Below are 6,000 nucleotides of genomic sequence, written 5' to 3' on the forward strand. Positions count from 1 at the left end.
CACACAATGGTACGGCTTCGTTACCTAGACCTTACCTAAGCTGTTAGAGACATCGTGGGGAACGAAATCTGCGTGGAATTTCTTACCTTAGCCTCTGGCGAAACCTGGCTACTGCCCCGCGTTTCACGTGGTCGGTGTATATTATCAAGAAACCAAAGGTATTCCAAGAGAATAAAGTGAGAGACTCGAGAAGAAAAATGGCCTCATATTTATGTTGTCCTTTCTGTTAATTTTGCCTTCACCTCTAAACCAAATCAGGAGAAACGCTTGAGCCACCGTTTTCCCTTGCGCATGGACGTCAACAGTAGGCTATATCGTTGTAAATAGAAGTTCTCAAAATGAACTTTGTCTGCAAACTTCCTCAGGTGCATTCAAGTTGTTGAGCTTGTTATACCTACTGTGTGCTATGCTGTGTGCTATGTATTTGGAAGCTAGTCACCTCACCACTCTCACCACTCTCACCACTCTCACCACTCTCACCACTCTCACCACTCTCACCACTCTCACCACTCTCACCACTCTCACCGCTCTCACCACTCTCACCACTCTCACCACTCACCACTCTCACCTTCTCATGTTGCCATGATGGGCTCTTAACTCCCTGGTTAATTTTATCGTCCCATTTGTTTGCTTCTGTTGTGCATCAAAGCGCGATAGCTTGAGAAATCGAGTTAGTCACTACTAGAGTACAATCAGTTAAATTTTTCCATATAGGAGTAGCAGATTGATATCAAATGTAAATAGGTATTACCTCCCATTGGCCAAGGTTCTCGTTTTCGTCATCGTAGTTTTCATAACTAGCGGCTACGTAAAGTTCGTCATGGAGTAGGAGCATTGATATACAGTAAAGATAGATCAAACGCCTAGAGACTTTCAGGAGACATGAGTCACGCACGATCATTTCTCCCTGGCCGCTTTGTTTTGATTCTCAACGGCCAAGAGAAATTAAATGGAAAACCAAAGATTGTTAATTTGGAACAAAAGAAGGCTATCTATCGGTCTAACATCTATCAATCTACTTATCAATTTATTGCAAATTCAAACCCCCAATTTAACGTTCACAGCCAAGACGACCTTAATGGGCAGCGACTGGTGCTCCTGGTCGTTGGCCAATTAGAGTATTGACCGAGCCTTGGGATTGCATATTCTGGGCAATTGTGTCCCGGTACAGGTCATACATGGCTTTGGCCACCGTAAGGCGTGATTCTCTCTGCATATCATCCAGGTCATGCCATCCCTCCGCTTCCTCCCTTTCTGCAATGAATTCCGCTTCCGTGCGTATGGCTCTTTGGCCAATTGCGACGTTGGATTTGTTCTGCACGTTGTTGGTGTTCGAGCTCAAAGCAGCGCCGGAGGAAGCCGGATTGTGAGGCGCCTCGTCTACGTCGAGGTTGATTGGGTCGGTTGGCGACCCCTGTCCCGGATGCAAATTCTCAGTGGAGGAAGGGGGCGCTTCATGTTGGCCTGCAGTTGAGAGATGGATTGCAGGTGAATTGAGACGTTGTGTAGGCTGTCGCTCAGGTGATTGCCTCGCTGCTGAGCCCAGTGGGCAAGGGGTGGGGGACCGATCCTCATTGCCTCTTCCAGCGTCGCTTTGGAGCACGCGAAGGTAGCGTTCTTCTTGTTTCTTCCAGACCTCTTTGATTTTTGCTTCTGCCGCCTGCTTGCTATTACAAAAGCGAACGAAATCAGATCTGGGAATCCAAGAACAAAGACCTTGCATTTTGTCGGTATCTTCCGACTTCAAGTACTTCCATTTGATCTTCAGCCAAACACATGGATCAGACTTGTATGTTTTATTCGGATCTTTTCTTTCCTCCGACGCAACCCCGTATATTCCAACAACATTGTGTTTTGTATACCGCCAGCTTCTGTTCCCTGGACCATCTTTGAGCTGGGAGATCCGCAAAGTTCGATCGGAAATGTTGTTCATGTCGTCATTGGTATATCCATTTCTGTATTTGGCTTTGTATCTGGCTCCATGGCGAGGTCCGTACTGGAGGATGACGAACGTTGATCGTCGCAGGGTTCCCCATCCATCCACAATCCCGTCGCCTTCCTCGTCATCGTTCGATGGATCGAGGCTGGCTAAAAGCTCTGGGTCTCTGGACTCGCTAGCACCTCGGGCTTCCGGTGACAGATCGGTTCGATTTTGTGGATGACCGGCCATAGAGGGGCGTTCATGAATATTCGAGCTTGACCCCTCTCTAGCCTGATGTACCGAGCCAGCATCGTGCATTGGGGTGTCATCTCTCTCGATAGACTCTACCACTGAGCTATGCGATGGCAATGAGGCATTGGCTTGGTCGGTTGGATCAATATTGTTAGGCTGGTCGCTATCTTGTATGTCTGACGATATGTCGGTTGCACGAGGCCCTTGCTGGAATTCCACCTGAGCAGCTGCGCTATTGACCTTGTCAGAAGAGGTCGCCCTGTTTGCCCATTCTTCCATTTCAACAAGCTTGGAATGGTTGTCCTTATTGTCCTTGTTGTCCTTGCTTTTCTTCACTCCACTGTTGGAGGCCATTTTGGAGCCAGGCCTGATCCTTTCCGTGAAAAGCAAAGAATTTACGCGGTTGAGGGCAGGTATTTATGCATTTCAGATATCAAGCCAAACCGTAGGTACGACATAGGGCCGGGATATGATTGTGAAGTACAAGTAAATGCGTCGGCCTCTGATTTCAATCTTATTGGCATTATGGAAATCGTAACCGAGCATGAATTTGCGTTCTAGCTCGTTGACTTCCTGCCTAAAAATAAAGAGGCTAGATGGCACACGCTTTATGCGTCTCTGGTGTGGTCTAAAGTTCAGGCTTTAAGTATGATCGCTTCTTCTAACTGGAGGCAACCTCCTCGAAGTTCACTTTTGGAGCCGCCCTTCCTTCAAGCATTGAACGAAGCCAGCATTTTTGTGAGCAAGATTGAGCAACCAACATATGAAATTTTTAGCATCCCTGTTCCTCGCGTGAATGTCATTTGCGGTGACTTTCAGTAAGCTGTTGCTCGACGAACCCAATTGTGCTGACCTCAAGGACTCATTTATTGATTATGTTAGATAGGGTTCAAAATGAGCAATGGAATCAAGCAAAACGAACGGTTTGCAAAATGCAAGGTTTAGCTGTGTTTTTTGGCCTGCAAGTGGTTAGACTCATACAGAACCAGGTGTGCATTTCGTTTCTGAAATGACCTCTTTTACTATTACTGACTTGACTCGGAACTTCATCCAACCTCACATGAATGCGCTTTGCTCTTGAGTAAGAGTGGCGTCATAGAGTGCCATTTAGTCGATCTTCAATTTACTGCTCATTCAGAGCTTCTGACGAAGCCCTCTTTTACGTTAAACATGCAATTTTACGCCATTTGCCCTCAGACTAATGTTGCTTCATGACTCCAAGACAGAAGTATATGCTGAACACTGTATTGGGATTGGAAAACTAAACAAGAGTTCATTCTGCGTGACATTGTAAACGAGCGAGATATAGGAAATACATAAAATCCACATGCAGATTCAGACTGCGGAATTCACGACTTGACTCCAGAAGCAAAAGGGCTTCTGGAGTACCAAAATAAGGGGTAAGACTAAAATGAAGGATAAAGGGAAAGAGCAATCCCATTTCCATAGCGATAGAGATGCCCTTCACAGCCCTAAAAGCTCTAATATCAAGTATCAGACGTGACCGAGGCTCGCGAACGTCGGATATCCTCATCTTCCTTTCTAATTCCCTCCAATTTGTAGAATTTATAAAGCGCGAGAAGTGCTGAACAGATCAGAAGAGTTGCTCCAGTAACAGCAGTTGTTATAATAGCCATTACCGACCAATTCCCACCTTGCGACGTTGATGACAGTGGTCAGCAGTCCGGCAACAGCATGCAGACATAGGGGACTAGTTCAGCGTTAAACTTGGATCTGGCTTCTCAACCCTCTCAAAGAGGATTTTCTCACTTACACAAACACTTTGTTAATCAGCCAGGGGTAGTTTCCCCTGAGCTTTGGGACGTGCATCAGCCACATGAGAGCTGCAGTGCCACCAACAAAAAGGAAGCACGCAATAGCGAGTAACGGGGGGTTCTGGATCATATGTAGAGCGGTACGGCCGGCCTTGTTGGTTTGCAACGTCTTTTCAACCTGGCTCGAGGTCTGCAGTGATGTGAACGTGCCGGGAACGACTAGATAGCCAGCAAGCAGCGCCCAGTTAGCCACACCAACCGTGATGCTGAAACGCATATCCATTTGTGCTTCTTCTCTGAGCATTCTGGCATACGTAGTTTCGTTGGTGTGGTGGATCTGGTTGACTCGACACAGCCCCGTAGTTCCACTCGAAGCTGAGCGCGATGGAAGAACCGCGGGCTTCAATCCAAGAAGGGGAATCTTTTTCGATCCTATCTTAGCTGGCATACATGTATGGCTGCCCGCAACAGACGCCATGATCGAGAAAGTTAAGGGCTAATATGAAGAGAGCAAGTCCGACCGGGGACATTGTGAGCCCTTTGTATGGTCGGTAGTGAAAGCTTGCTACATCTGGATCGACAGGTTCTACTGTGAGAAAAGTTGCATTTTTCACTTGCGATGAGCCTTGCGTGATCTGATTTCAAAGTCAAAAAACAAATGGCTTCGGCCAGAGCACGAAAGTTGCTGCGTATTCGATTTAAGCGGCTATCATCTACAAATTCACTGTCAGGAGGAATTTGGAGCTTGACATGTTTCTGTTCAGATCGGATTCTGAGGCGGGACAAGAAAATGCCAACTTTAATCTGAGTGTGGAACCATCCTATAAAGTCCCCGGTAGACTCTTTCTTCTTAGATCTCCCAAGATTTCTAATGGCTGCCTGGCTTGACCTCGTCAATGAGCATGAAGCATGGAATCTAGTTGATACCAACCGCCTGGAACAACTAGTGCAGGAATTGCCCTATCCAAAATGTCAATATCCCACCCTGCTGTACTTTACTGGAAATTCAAACCGCATGAAGGCCTTACGGGCTCTGTTTCCCTACAATAATATCACGCGAAAAGGTCCCGCAGGCTTAATCCGTCTCCATCTCAGCACCAAAACCGCCCATACACAGAATCCTATATTATTTGCTGAAAGCAGTCTTTGCCTCGAGCAAAGCCTGGGCGATTCAAAATGGCTTAAGCATTCATTGACGAAACATCGAACCTTCTCAGTGGCGAGTGCAGAAGGGAAGTTGTCCTCCACAAAGCTACAGCAAGAAGTCAAGAGACAGTTTCTTTTGCCATGGAGCCAAATCCTGTGTTTTTTCCTCGATTCCATCTCAGACATCCAAGCCGCAAGGAACTTGCTGCAGCATCCACGTCGACGGCTGACCATTGGCGGCGAAGTGATTCCATCTCCCATGCGGATAGCCATTATTGTGACCAACGGCCAACAAGCAACCAAAGCCTTCGTCCAGGAATGCGCACAGCTCCAAAGCCTGACCAAGACTGGAACAGTCACTGTTCTCGATCTGAGTCCACGTAGCGGACTGTCCGACAGTGTCGCTTTTGAACCACTGCATACCTTGATCCTTGACCAGCTCAATATAGTTCAATCAGAGCAAGTGTCAGGTTATCGACGTTTCTCAGCATCTCATCTCTGTGCTTTCTGGAGCTCTCGTTTACAAAACCACGAATGGATCCTGGATGCACCACCATGTGATCTTTTAGCAAGAGCCCGGAAGGACTTTACGACAAATGAAACAATGCGCGATTGTCTGCGAGAAATCACGCGGAATGCAACATCCACCGGCTACTCAAAGGAGGATTTTGAAGATCTTGTAGCCTCGGCTTTCTTGATGGAGGCTTATCCCCCTGGAATGCATGGTAAGACCGTTTTCTCTAACCTGATTCCAGTGCTAATGTTCACAGGATTTTCGCCTACCGTGATGTTCGAGACACTTTATGAGAAACTCTGCCACAGCATCTGGGACGGTGACTTCAAACACTATGTTGGTGGCGTATCATCCGGCTTCGGCCAATATTTTGCAGAGTTGAGCCCTATTCG

Source organism: Penicillium canescens, assembly GCF_028828765.1.
Source record: "Penicillium canescens strain IBT 15451 chromosome Unknown utg000010l_segment0_segment0, whole genome shotgun sequence".
NCBI lineage: Eukaryota > Fungi > Ascomycota > Eurotiomycetes > Eurotiales > Aspergillaceae > Penicillium > Penicillium canescens.